General features: G+C 38.4%; 1 protein-coding gene and 1 pseudogene across 14 annotated transcripts in view; both read left to right on the forward strand.

Annotated features, from left to right (window-relative positions):
• LOC105609549 (cell division cycle protein 20 homolog) lies at positions 1–1,504 on the forward strand (annotated as a pseudogene).
• The window catches only part of NCOA3 (nuclear receptor coactivator 3), a 127,695-nt gene that overhangs the window by 28,809 nt on the left and 84,057 nt on the right, over positions 1–14,829 (forward strand). For 3 of the 14 annotated variants that reach the window (XM_060397809.1, XM_042230236.2, XM_060397810.1), the window contains exon 1: positions 1–14,829. This exon is cut by the window's right edge and continues 16,209 nt beyond it. The exons of the other annotated variants lie outside the window; for them this stretch is intronic. The gene's annotated coding sequence lies outside the window, so the exon portion shown is untranslated. 14 annotated transcript variants of the gene reach the window in all.

The following is a 14,829-nucleotide window of genomic DNA, read 5'->3' on the forward strand; positions in this document are numbered from 1 at the left end:
GTCCTCACTGCTAAAGCCGGTCTGGGATCGGAACCTGCTCTAAACTGACGATGTTCCCATGGCCCAGTTCGTGTTCGAGAGTGACTTGTACTCGCTGCTGCAGCTGGATACACCCATCCCCAATGCACCCCCCTCCGCCCCGCGCGCTGGCAGCGCAAACCGATCCCGCAGCGCCGGCAGGACCCCAGGCCAACTCCCGGCAAATCCAGCTCCAAGCTTCAGAGCACTCCCAGCAAACCTGGCGGTGACCACTATATCCCCCATCACAGCGCTTCCCAGATGGAGGTGGCTAGCTTCCTCCTGAGCAAGGAGAACCAGCCCAACACAGTGAGACTCCCACCAAGAAGGAACATCAGAAAGCATGGGCTTTGAATCTGAACGGTTTTGACATGGAGGAAGCCAAGATCCTTCGGCTCAGTGGAAAACCACAAAATGCCCCAGAGGGTTACCAGAACAGACTAAAAGTACTCTATAGCCAGAAGGCCACTCCGGGCTCCAGCAGGAAGACCTGCCGTTACATTCCTTCCCTGCCAGACCGCATCCTGGATGCCCCTGAAATCCGGAATGACTACTACCCGAACCTTGTGGATTGGAGCCCTGGGAATGTACTGGCTGTGGCTTTGGACAACAGTGTATCCTTGTGGAGTGCTAGGACTGGTGACATTTTGCAGCTGCTGCAGATGGAGCAGCCTGGAGACTATATATCTTCTGTGGGCCGGATCAAAGAGGGCAACTGCCTGGCTGTGGCACCAGCAGTGCCGAAGTGCAGCTATGGGATGTGAAACAGCAGAAACGGCCTCGAAACATGACCAGTCATTCTGCCTGAGTGGGCTCCCTCTGTTGGAATGGCTGTATCCTGTCCAGGGGCTCACGCTTGGCCACATCCACCACCATGATGTTCCGGTAGCAGAACACCATGTGGCCACACTGCGTGGCCCCAGCCGGGAAGTGTGTGGGTTGCTCTGGGCCCCGGATGGACGGCATTTAGCCAGTGGCGGCAATGACAGCTTGGTCAGCGTGTGGCCTAGTGCTCCTGGAGAGGGCGGATGGGTTCTTCTGCAGACCTTCACCCAGCATCAAGGGGCTGCAAGGATGTAGCTTGGTGTCCCTGGTAGTCCAACATCCTGGCAACTGGCGGGGGCACAAGTGATGGACACGTTCGTATCTGGAGCGTCTGCTCTGGGGCCTGAGTGCTGTGGATGCCTATTCCCAGGTGTGCTCCATCCTCTGGTCTCCCCACTACAAGGAGCTCATCTCAGGCCACGGCTTTGCCCAGAACCAGCTGGTTATTTGGAAGTACCCAACCATGGCCAAGGTGGCTAAGCTGAAAGGTCACACGGCCCGGGTGCTCCTGACCATGAGCCCAGATGGGGCTACAGTGGCATCTGCAGCAGCAGATGAGATCCTGCGACTGTGGCGCTGCTTTGAGCTGGACCCTGCCCGGTGACAGGAGCGGGAGGCCAGTGTAGCCAAAAGCAGCCTCATCCACCAAGGCATCCGCTGAGGACCAACTCCTCACAGTGTTTTGTGAGGTTTGTGTTTTGTTTTGTTTTGTTTTTCACTTTTCTAATAAAGTCATGTATGTCTGCCTCAAAAAAAAAAAAATGCTTTAGGTGAATAACCAACGTACCTTCAACCAACTACAGGGATTTTTTTGTTTTTTTAAAGTACTTGAGACAGTGCTTAAATAGGTATTTATATTAAGAAGTGTAAGAGAAGAAGCCCACCATAACTTCCCCCCTAATGCATTGTTAATTTAGGCAAAAATTGGTACTGTGTGCTTCCTGCCTCCTATATGTACGTCTTCAAAAACTCTTGTATGGTACTATGAATAACTTACTATTTGTTTTAAAATATGTAAATATTTAAGTAAATTAAATAAATTAAGTATTTACATATTTGTTTTAAAATATAGACTTTGACAAAGTTTCAAAAGTTTCCAATTTTATTTAAAGTTTATTTTATGCATATTGTTAACACTAAGGAAAAATATTTTCTGATTTTTTTGTGAGGAGTAGTATGTTTTTTAAAATGGTGCACATTTAAGAGAAATTTAAGCAATATAAAAGTATATGTGTAGAAGCTAGCACTAACAGTATTATATGTATCTTACTACATACCTGTGTAGACTTTTAATATATATTAGAAATAAGGGATTTTTGCATGCTGTTCTGTAATCTTTTATTATTCCCACTACGGTGATGAACATCTTTCCAGGTTAATAAGTTGAAATCAGTATTATTTTTATGGCTTATTCTATGCATTTGACATCTCCCCCCCCTGCTTTCCATATATGCACCATCCTTTAAAATATCCATCCTTTAGTTCATTTGCTTAGTCATGTCTGACTCTGCGCACCCATAGACTGCAGCACACCAGGCTTCTCTGTCCATCACCAACTCCTGGAGCTTGCTCAAACTCAGTGTCCATTGAGTTGGTGATGCCATCCAATCATCTCTTCTTCTGTCGTCCCCTTCTCCTCCTGCCCCCAGTCCCTCCAAGCATCAGGGTCTTTTCCAATGAGTCAGCTCTTCACATGAGGTGGCCGAAGTATTGGAGTCTCAGCATCAGTTCAGCATTAGTCCTTCTAATGAATATTCAAGGCTGATCCCCTTTAGGATTGACTGGTTTGATCTCCTTGCAGTCCAAGGGACTCTCAAGAGTCTTTTCCAACAGCACAGCTCGAAAGCATCAATTCTTTGGCATTCAGCTTTCTTTATGGTCCAGCTCTCATATCAATACATTCAGTTCAGTCACTCAGTTGTGTCCAACTCTTTGCGAGCCCATGAACTGCAGCATGCCAGGCCTCCCTGTCCATCACCAACTCCCGGAGTTTACCCAGACTCATGTCCATTGAGTTGGTGATGCCATCCAACCATCTCATCCTCTGTTGTCCCCTTCTCCTGCCCTCAGTCTTTCCCAGCATTAGGGTCTTTTCCAGTGAGTCAGCTCTTTGCATCAGGTGGCCAATGTATTGGAGTTTCAGCTTCAACATCAGTCCTTCCAATGAACACCCAGGACTGATCTCCTTTAGGATGGACTAGTTGGATCTTCTTGCATTCCAAGGGACTCGCAAGAGTCTTCTCCAACACCACAGTTCAGAAGCATCAATTCTTTGGTGCTCAACTTTCTTTACAGTCCAGCTCTCACATCCATACATGACTACTAGAAAAACCATAGCTTTGACTAGATGGACCTTTATTGGCAAAGTAATGTCTCTGCTTTTTAATATGCTGTCTCGGTTGGTCATAGCTTTTCTTCCAGGGAGCAAGTGTCTTTTAATTTCATGGCTACAGTCAGCATCTGCTGTGATTTTTAACTCCAAGAAAATAAAGTCTGTCACTGTTTCCATTGTTTCCCCATCTGTTTGCCATGAAGTGATGGGACTAGATGCCATGATCTTCATTTTTTGTGTGTTGAGTTTTAAGCCAGCTTTTTCACTCTCCTCTTTCATCAAGAGGCCCTTTTGTTCCTCTTCACTTTCTACAAAGGAGTGGTGTCATCTGCATATCTGAGGTAATCGATATTTCTCCCGGCAATCTCGATTTCAGCCTGGGGTTCATCCAGCCCAACATTTTGCATGATGTACTCTGCATAGTAGTTAGATAATCAGAGTGACAGTATACAGCCTTGATGTACTCTTTTCCCAATTTGGAGCCAGTCCGTTGTTCCATGTTCAGTTCTAACTGTTGCTTCTTGATCTGCATACATATTTCTCAAGAGGCAGGTGAGGTGGTCTTGTATTCCCATCTTTTGAAGAATTTTCCACAGTTTGTTGTGATCCACACAATCAAAGGCTTTAACGTAGTCAATGAAGCAAAAGTAGGTGTTTTTCTGGAATTCTCTTGCGTTTTCTGTGATCCAGTGGCTGTTGACAATTTGATCTCTGGTTCCTCTACCTTTTCTAAATCCAGCTTGAACATCTGAAAGTCCTCAGTTCACTGAGAAGCCTAGCATGGAGAATTTTGAGCATTACTTTTTAGGTTATTTCTAAGTTTATGCTTTAAATACTTTGTTAATTTCTTAACTAAACAAAGCTAAGACTTATAGTTCGCTTTGTGTTTAAAAATTTCTCCCTCTCAGGACTTCCCTGGAGGTCTAGTGGTTAGGAAACTGAGCTTCCACTGCAGAGGGCAGAGTTCAATTCCCGGTCATGGAAGGAAGATCACGCATGCCCTGTGGTGTGGCCATAAAAGGGGGGAAAAATACTTCTCGGCCTCACCTTTTTTTTTAATTGAAAATATCTTAGGGAGTTCATTTGAAGTAAAAAGAAAAAAAGCAGGGAAGAAAGTGAAAAGTGAATTAATTATCTTTGGCTGTGAATGATTTAAATATTTCTGCCATTTTAGTTAAGGTATACAGTATATTGATTACTAACTGATGGCAGAGCATGTCCAGTAGATTATTTTTCGATAGGTTTCTCTTAAAAAGTTAAATGTATTTTAAAAATAAGATTAAATTTTAAAACATTTAACCTGTTAGTTGATAAGTGTGTTTCCATGTTAAAATAGAGGTAATCAGGTAGTGGTTTTCTTGTCATATATTGTGGAATATAGCCTATCTAAGTGAATATTCTGTATCTTGTGTCTGAGTTCTTTTGGTGTTTTGTATAGGAGAGAAATGTACCTTTCCTCTTTAAAAATCTGGTATTAAATCAGTAAGGAGACAATTTAAAGTGATGGAACAGTTTTTCTTTACATTGCAGTTGTAGTTGGAAATAGTCTTGCCATTTTGGGAACTTTCAAATCCTGCATTTTAATTTTAATCTAGATGTCTATCTGTGCATACAAAACAGTTTTCTTGTTTTTGAAATTTGACTTTAAAATTGCTTGATGTGGATTAACAGAGCACTGGTATATAAGATACTTAGTTCTCCCTCTCCCTTTTACTTCTTAAGAAAAGATGCAATAGGAACTAGGTTTTTGAGTGAATATTTAGCCAGGTTTATCGTGTTTTGATGTTGTGTTAGCTTCTGCTGTGAGGTAGGTTATATAGCAAGGAATAAACATAACTGAAGTTAATAAAAGTCACTTTGACATGTTATTTTGGTGTATTGATATTTTTGTCCTGTTGCTAGCCTCATGTGGGAGGGTATACTTTAAAAAATGAATGTAAGTGTATATATGTATATATACATGTATTTAATTCACACATATATTTATATAAGTATGCACAAGTACGTAATTCACTTAAGATTACTGACAAGTTTTAGATCATTTAAACTTTACCTGTGAGCTGATAAATGTGTTTTCTTTTTCATTGTTTATTTTATTACTTATTTGTTCATTTTGGCTGCGCTGGGTCTTTGTTTGCTGCTCAGGAGCTGTTCTGTAGCTGTGGCGAGTGGGGACTACTCTTCCTTGCAGTGGTGCGGGCTTCTTATTGCAGTGGCTTCGGTTGTTGAGCACAGGCTCTAGGCTCGCCAGCTTTGGTGGTAGCGCACGGACTTAGTTGCCCTCTGGCCTGTGGAATCTTCCTGGAGCACGGATCAAACCTGTGTCCCTTGCATTGGCAGGCTGATTCTTAACCACTGGACCACCAGGGAAGTTCAGTAAATGTGTTTTTGTGTTAAAGATAAGAGAGGAGTGTTTACTGGTGTGTATCTTGCTAATATACACTAATGCACATTAAATGATGACATTCCAGAGAAAGTATTTGGTCCTCTTTTTGAGGTTCACGCTTCAAAATTTCATAAATATTCAGAGTATCAAGATGCTTCTCTGCATGTTGATCTCCTGATTTATGTTGGTCAGTTGGAGCTGTTAAAATTCACTTGCACATAGTGTTTTGATATGGGTTTGGATTTTACTAGGGTCCATGAAGACTTCCCAAGGGATATATGAGCACAAATAATTTTAAGAAACTTTTTAATATGAAATTTCAAACACAAAAAACTAGGGAGAATACTGTAATGAGTTCTCATGAAACTATCTCCTGGCTTTAGCAGTTAGTAACTCATGGCCAGTTTTTATTCATACTCCTTTTTTCTCCTATATCATGTTGAAGCAAGTCCTAAATAACATACTAGTCTATCATAAAAATTTTCATAAATGTCTTAAAACATAAGGACTATTAAAAAAATTCTCACCTTAAATTTTTTAAAATATCAAATATCTAGGGATGTTCAGGTATTCAGTTGCTTGAAAAATAACTGTTTTATACTTTATTTGGATCAGATGCACATATTGTGGTTTGTTGTTTTTCGTTTTTATTTTGCGCTGTACTGTGTCGCTTGTGGGATCTTCGTTTCCCAGCTAGGGATAGAGCCCATGCCTTGAGCAGTGAAAGCGCAGAGTCCTAACCACTGGGCTGCCAGGGACTTCCACCCTCTTTCGTGTCTCTCCTAATTTAGCGCTCCTGCTGTTTCCCTCTCTCTTTCCCTTGCAGTTTATTTGTTGGAAAAACTGAGATTATGTCTTGGAAAACTTTCCATTTTGCATTTGATTGGTGTCATTTAGTACATTCTTCTGTCCTCTGTGTTTTCTATAACGTGTGAGGCTTTAAAGACTTCAGTTTGCAGGTTTGTAAACTTTTGTTCTCTTAAATTCTTAAGTTGGTCTGCTTGAGAATGATTTTGTAGGGTCTTTTGCTCCAGATGTCTCCTTTTACGATTGTTCTTCTAACTGCCAGAAGAAAGGAATAACTTTTTACTGTGTTGCATTGACACTAGATGTTAGCCAAAAAAAGGAAAAATCTGGGGTTTGAAACACACGGTTAACAACATGTATTGGTGTCAGGATTTAGAAAAGTGAAGGACTCCAGTGGCTGGGTAACAAGTGGTCTGTCAGGTGCTTTTGAATCTATTTTCATCAGAATCAAAATAGAAGGGAAGGTTAATCAAACTGCTCTCTGGGAAATAATGAACAAATAATTTTTGATAGTTCACTGAGCTTTTTGTCATGTAACTAAGATTGGATTGAAAGAATTGCGCGACACTACTTTCCCATAATTTCTTCCACTTAATCATCTGTTCATGTCAGCAAGTTTTATTTATAATTTTACAAACAAAATGTATAAATTGACAAATGCTGCTACAATTTATGAATATTATTCATTGTGATACCTGAATGTATGAGGTGGGGTATGGAGAAGAACCCCTGATTCTGTATCTTAGCAGATTCACTTACAATGAAAAATGTACTTTTTACATGTATTTTATCAAAATTTGTAATACGCTTATATTTTGAACATCAACATCCTAATAATGATGGTAGTAATAATTCAAAATAAAATGTGTTTTCAGCACTTAAAGCCTGTGATCAGATGGAATTCAATTTTCAGTTTATATATCCTTTTGTTACAGAGATGGAATGATCAATAAAATACTTTCAGGCATAAAATAATATCCCATTATGATCAAATACTGTGAGAGAAGAGGAATGAGAATTTGTGTTTGAGGAGAAAGGGACAGTTATAAAATTTCTTGTTTGTGAGGGATGATATTAATTCAGATTCCTCTGAATACTTAAGAGTGATCTAACAGGTTATTAAAATGCTAATACTTACTTTGGAAATTACTGATTTGTAACTAGTTAAGCTGATGAAAAATTTAAATGTCAATTTACAAATATTCTGGGTTACATAGTTTTACAAAATATCTTTGGTAGGTACATGAGCAGAAAGTTTAAAGTCCTTTGGTACCCACTTACGTCAGGCTCTGTGCTTACTGTGTTGGTGATGAAAGCCAGAATAACGCTTCGGTCATTTTAAGGAGTGGATTCTCTAGAAAAACTGCATCTGTGTCTGAAGCAAAGACACATAACTTTATATATATGAAAACTCTAAATGCAAAGAAGCCTGCATTCCTCCCCACCCCATTCTTAGCAGACAAACAGCGGGTTCTTTAGTTTTATATGTAGGATTACAGTTTCCTGTTTTGTATTTGGAGTTTTTAAATCAACCCTGCCCCGTGTTTTCCTTGTCAAAGTGCAGGTAGGAAAAGAAAGGATTGTATTAAAAGAAAATTAGAATAGTGATGATTCTGTTGAAAAATTTAAACTGCACTAAAAAAATAAAAATCATTTGTTCGTATCTCAGCAGTTTATTTTGCCCATATAGGAAACATGAAAGAAGAAATTTTACATGGCTTAATATTTCATCATTAAGATAATTTAATGTGTATAGTCCCCCCTTCATGAAGAATAAATAAATAGAAGGGCTAAAAAAGAAAGGTTGATGTATAAACATTTTTTAAACTGATTTCTTCCTTTTTTTTTTTTGACTTGAAGGAAGCTCTGTTTCCCTAGGTTTTAAATGCTCATGCTCCAGGTTGGTCCTTTCACTGATTTTTTTCTTCCCCCCCTTTTATTTTTTGACTTGAAGGAAGCTCTGTTTCCCTAGGTTTTAAATCCTCATGCTCCAGGTTGGTCTTTCACTGAGGATGAGGCACTTTGGTGGTAGTGTTGCCATGGTGACTGCTTTCCAAGTGCTGCCTCAAGGTCACTCATCACTCATAGTCCTGAATACTTGGATTTTGTTAAAGAAAAAAATATCAATACTTAGTGGATAAAAAATGAAGTTAATTATCACATTGCATTATTCAGTCAAACCTAGGAAAATTATACTAAACCATGTTTTGGGTTGACAGCATTGATAAGCTATATTTTCTTTGAATATTGCCTTTTAAACTGTCATGTTGGAAGGCTAATGGTATATTTATAAATTACCCATAGCCTTGTATTGTAATAATTTGATCATATTTCATTTGTGAACCCTCCCCCCTTTTTAGATGAAACAACTTAATTTTATTGCTTTATGTTTGAGTATGTCTTAACAGACCTGCCTCAGTATTTTATTTTTGATATGAGACAAAGGCAATGATTTCTTAATAGTCCCTTTTCTTTTTGGTAAACTTAACTTGAAGTTGCCAGTTGCATCTCATATTAGGATGATCATTTTATTTTCCCCAAACAAGATTTCAGAGATCTATTGTCTACTTGGTTTCAACTTCATGTATTCTTTGTCTTATATTGCTGTTAGTTTTCCTTGTCCTTACTTTCTGGATTTTTATCTTCTGGTAAAATACAAATGTTATATCATCAGAGATTTTCATATATTGCTATCAAAACTGGTTTTCAGTGATGGAAAATAGGAAAAGAAATGCCTCTTTGCATTAATGTTTATTTTTTTGTGAATATTATTCTAAGGAGAGAAGAGTCAGCCATGTGCCTCCATTAGGTTGAAAGGTGACTTTGAAATCAGAGATAAGAAACATTATTTATAAAAAGGAAAGTGCTACCGAAACAAACAAAATGCTATTCAAACACATATGACTAAAAACTTTGGTCTCACAGCTAATTAGATCTAGCTAATTGCTCTACCTCCAGGGCAGTTGGATGGATTGGTTCTCATAAAGCATTTTCATCTCTGCTTTTGCAGAGCAGACACCTTTGCAGTGTCTGATCAGGATATTTTACATGCTTGAAATTTCAATGAATGCAGAGCTGTATAGATAGTATTACAAATATGCCAGGTAATATGTGCCAGCTAACGTTTGTTTCACTTATACATATTTATGAAACCAAGTATGTTATTTGATGCTATTTTTGCTAATTTATTTGAAAAAGGAATTGATTTAAAACTGTGTAAGCTATGATGTGAGGCAGTATGATTCTAGAAAAAAGAGTTTTAGACCGAGAGGTCAGGGCCTAGCGTTGAGCCTCCATCTTTCTCACTCTGTGAATTTGGTCCAGTCACACTCTGTGCTTCATCTTACTCAGTGCTAAAGCAAAGTTTTTCCATTTCCACAGTGGTCTTCCATGTCCGTGACTCTAGTCCCGGTCTTGTTCTGGGTATTACATTTGGATTATATTAAGTGGAGGAAGACTGCAGTTCATTCTCGTCTAAAACGTTGAATCTTTCTGATTAATTTTGGATATAGATTTATTTTATGCTTTCTTAGGTCACATTCTAGTAATTTTGTGTTCTAGGTGCATATTTAAGTAGATTATTTTGAAAGGAAGGGAGAAAGAGTTTGGGAGTGTGACTGGTTTACAATAAATAGCAGTTTTAAAAATGTTTCGTGACCAACTCTGTAGAATTAGAATTGACTGTAGAAACTGAAAAATATCGAATAGAAATTGGTTTTGAGTATCTTGATTGTGTACTTTATATTCTAGAAGTTTTCGCTGAGGAGGGAGGTGTAGCATGCAGTATGTTTTTCTTCGAAGTTCCCTTAACATATCGCTGTCCACAGCATAGGAAAGCACTAGTCTCAAAATATGGTGCCCATCTGTGTTTCTTTTTCTATTAGAAATAAAGATAATGAGTTTTAAAATTTTACAGGATGTAGGCTGTATTAGCAAAAAGAGAAAGCAGTTTGTGATTTAGTATTAAATGTAAGCACATAGTTTTTACTTTGTTGGATCCCATTGTGCTTATTCTGTTATTGCCATCTTTTTGTCAGAACAGAGATCTACTTCATTTAAAAAGTAATAAAAATTCATTAGACTGTAATGAATCTAGTATGGTCTAATATTAAGCCAGACCTCTATTGGCTGGTTAGTAAAACAGTGCTACAAAGATCATTCTTCTTCCATTTTACCCACTTTTGCATGTATTTCCATATAACTCTGTCAGATTTCTGGGCCAGAGGGATATCCTTAATGTTTGGGTAGATATTTCAAAATTGCCTTCCAGAAAGGTTTACAAGTTTACAGTTCTCCTAACAGTAACACCTTTTTGTGTACATTTGGATGATGATCTTATAGCTACCATTTATTGAGTACTTACCTTGTTTTAGGAATTGCGCCAAGTGCTTAATTTAGCTCTCACTAATCCTGATAATCCTGTAAGATGATATTTTCATCCCCATTTACAGTTGAGGAATTTGAGTTTCAGAGAGGTGAAATAACTTCCTTAAGGCCGTATAACTAGTAAAGGGCAACACTGGGCTTTTAATTGCTGTTGCTTTGAATCCATAGTCTGTGTTTTCTTTATTGAAAACCAGTGTTTCTAAAACTGTTCAGGTTGACAGTGTTCTGTGACAGCCTGAGGAGTGGGATGGGGAGGGAGGTGGGAGGGGGCTTTAGGAGGGAGGGGACATATTTTACACCTGTGGCTGATTCGTGTTGGTATGTGGCAGAGGCCAACACAATATTGTAGAGCAGTTGTCCTCTAGTAATTGTATTTTGTTTTATACTTAGTATTATGCAGTTATAATCTTTGATAATTATTAGTTACTCAAGAGCAGTTATGTTTTATGAGTATTGTTCAGTTGCCATCACCAATATAATGATACTCAGATATATTCTTTCTATAAAGTTTGATAAGTAATTTAAAAAAAGATAAAATTGTTCAGGTTGGAGAGGACTGTTTAATACGTCCACATGAAAATTTGGAATATGCATTTTTCCTTCAAAACAAGTGATACAGTGTTTTAGATCAACTTAGCCCAAATAGTATAGGTAATGCACTTTATTAAAAAAAAAACTTTAAAATGTATAAATCATTCTGTATAAAGATTCTAGCTTGAGGTATTTGATTTTTTTAACTTTGAAAATTTGTCTAATTCTAGGTAATATTGAGATTAGCTTGTGATTAGAAATGTAACGCCAGTCTGTAAACCCAGTCTAGCTTTAGGAAGAGTAGGTTGCATTAGTTTGCTTGAGCTGCCATAACAAAGTGCCACAGAGCAGGTGGCTTAAACAACAGAGATTTTGTCATAGTTCTGAAGGCTAGAAAAGTTCAAGACCAAGGGATCTGCAGAATTTTCTTCTGAGCCCTCTTTCCGTAGACGGCTGTCTTCTCCCAGGTTCTTCACATGGTCTTCCTCTGTACATGTCTGTGTCCAGATTCCCTCCTCATATAAGGACAGTAGTCATATTGGATTAGTTTAGTCAGTTCTCCTGCCCTGATGATCTCATTTTTATTTGCCTGTATAAAACTTTTTCTCCAAATAGTCACATTCTGAGGGAGTAGGAGTTAGAATTGCCACTTACGAATGTGGGAGGATACAATTCAGTTTATTGTACACCATATTATATTTTGTCTTCCATATTTTAAGGGTTTTGGAAGTTTCTGACATTTAAACATGTAATTTTAAGTGCCTTTTCTACATTTGAAATGACTGATTTAGTATTATGAGAATTTGAAATACTTTATAACAAAATTTTCTGTTCTTATAAAAGAAAATACAGTCTATTTGGGTAATAATTAGAGCTAGTTTTTGTAATAAGTAAATTATTATTGTTGGGGGGAGGCAGTTTAGAAGTACAGTATTCATGTTAGAAAAGAAGCTGAGGTAATGAGAAACGATAAGTAATAGGAGAAAGCCTGAACTCTCAGAATGTAACTTTTGCTACCTGGATCTTTGCTTTCTAAGGTTCTTGTATCGTAAAGCAATAATAATGTCAATAGCTACCACTTATTGAACACTGGATACATGTATCAGAATCTGAGTATTTTAAATGTTTTATATAATTTTTATAATTCTCACAATGCCTTAAGGTATTCTTTTTGTCCATTTTAGGGTGAGACCCTCACCTGGCCAGGCTGGTCTATATCCAGAGTTAATTTCTACTACCTTCTTGTTTTCTGCTTACTTGAAATTTGTCATTTTATGCCAGTGCTTTCTACCATATTATACATGATTTCATCCTTTCTGGGCAGGCTAGTTCCTCTCACATGTAGGAGCCAGAGGTTCTTCTCTGTGTTTGGCAGAATTCCAAACATCATTCTTGGAACAGAAAACTGAAGACATGTGGTGTTTTATAGCATGATATTAAGTCATAAGTGTGTGTGTTTTAAATTCCAGAAACTGTAGTAGCTGTGTTGGCATCTTTTAATTATATTTTAACCTCTTGAGTCCAAGGGATTTATATCAGTACCATAGATTATTTGATGGCAGAGTTATTCTTATTTTTCAATAGTGCTTTCCTTTATTTTCACTTGTGCTTATAACCAAAAAGGTAATCTTCTGTATAGTAGTAGAATATCTTCTTCAGATAGTTTCTCAAATGTTAAAAGCTTTTATGTAAAACCTTTTTAAATTTTTTGGCCAGGCCATGTGGCTTGTGGATATTCCCCGATCAGGGATTGAATCCAGGCCATGGAAGTGAAAGCCCAGAAGCTTAACCACTAGGCCACCAGGGAACTCTTGTAAAACCTTCTTATATATTGGTAAGCAACTTCTAGGTGTTTGATCTCTTCTTGGGGAATGATTCCTCTAACATCTCTGAGCATCTATATGTATTTACTTGAATGTTATCATTTCTGCCCTCATTCATGAACAAAATTTTGTGTGTCTGCTGTGTGTTAGGCACTGGCTGAAACAATGCAGAGCTATGGACTCTGCCTTCAAAAGGTAGAAGGGCAATAAGAGAGGCAGTTACCAGGTGAAAAGCAAAATAAGGATGTTCCCAGTTGTTAGTTACCAAGCTTACTGAAGGGGAGTGTATAACCTAATATGGGATTGGTAGCATAGGCTGAAAGAGACAAAGTTGAAGCAGCTGGGTAAGCTTTCAGGAGGAGCTGTTATACAGTGTAAATTGAAGGTGAATGACAGAATCAAGATTGCCAGGAGAAATATCAATAACCTCAGATACCCGGATGACACCACCCTATGGCAGAAAGCAAAGAAGAACTAAAGAGCCTCTTGATGAAAGTGAAAGAGGAGAGTGAAAAAGTTGGCTTAAAACTCAGCATTCAAAAAACTAAGATCATGGCATCTGGTCTCATCACTTCATGGCAAATAGATGGGGAAACAGTGGAAACAGTGAGAGACTTTATTTTTGGGGCTCCCAAATCACTGCACACGGTGACTGTAGTCATGAAATTAAAAAACACTTGCTCCTTGGAAGAAAAGCTATAACCAACCTAGACAACATATTAAAAAGCAGAGACATTACTTTGCAGACAAAGATCTGTCTAGTCAAAGCTGTGGGTTTTTCCAGTAGTCACGTAAGGATGTGAGAGTTGGACTGTAAAGAAAGCTGAGTGCTGAAGAATTGATACTTTTGAACTGTGGTGTTGGAGAAGACTCTTGAGAGTCCCTTGGACTGCAAGGAGATCCAACCAGTCCATCCTAAAGGAAATCAGTCCTGAATATTCACTGGAAGGACTGATGTTGAAGCTGAAACTCCAATACTTTGACCACCTGATGAGAAGATCTGACTCATTGGAAAAGACCCTGATGCTGGGGAAGATTGGAGGCAGGAGGAGAAGTGGATGACAGAGCTGAGATGATTGGAGGGCATCACTGACTCGAAGGACAGGAGTTTGAGTCAACTCAGGGAATTGGTGAGGGACAAGTAGGCTTGGTGGGCTGTAGTCCGTGGGGTCGCAGTCCGATGCGACTGAGCTACTGAACTGATGGGTCAGTAGAACAGCACTCCAGCTGAGCAGCTTGGCCAAAAAGACTTGGAGTAGTTGGGTTATTCTCTGGGAAACGGTAAGTTATTTAGTGTGACTAGATCCTATAATACAAGGAGAAATCATTAGAATAAAGGTAGACTTTTAGAGTAATCCAGGGGAAACGTGCTACTTGAACTGCTAAAGGGTAGTAGTAATGAGGTTAGAAGGAAATGGATAGATTTCACACATTCTAAAAACTATAATGATACTGTGGAATGAAGGAGGTGAATAGGACATGAACTTATAAGAGCATCTTTAGTCTTGGAGTTTCTGGTTTGCTCACAGTAGGCATTTAGTAACCATTTATTGAGTAATAAATAAGATGGGTAATTTTGGTGATCAGAGTTTATAAGTCTGACATACTCCTTTTCTCAGTTTAGTGTGTTTTTGGCCATCTGAGTATTGCCATTACGAGATGTAGTAGTGGAATTTTCACATAAATCTGTATAAAAAGCTGTTAAAAGACAACGTGTCAGA

Source organism: Ovis aries, chromosome 13, assembly GCF_016772045.2.
Source record: "Ovis aries strain OAR_USU_Benz2616 breed Rambouillet chromosome 13, ARS-UI_Ramb_v3.0, whole genome shotgun sequence".
NCBI lineage: Eukaryota > Metazoa > Chordata > Mammalia > Artiodactyla > Bovidae > Ovis > Ovis aries.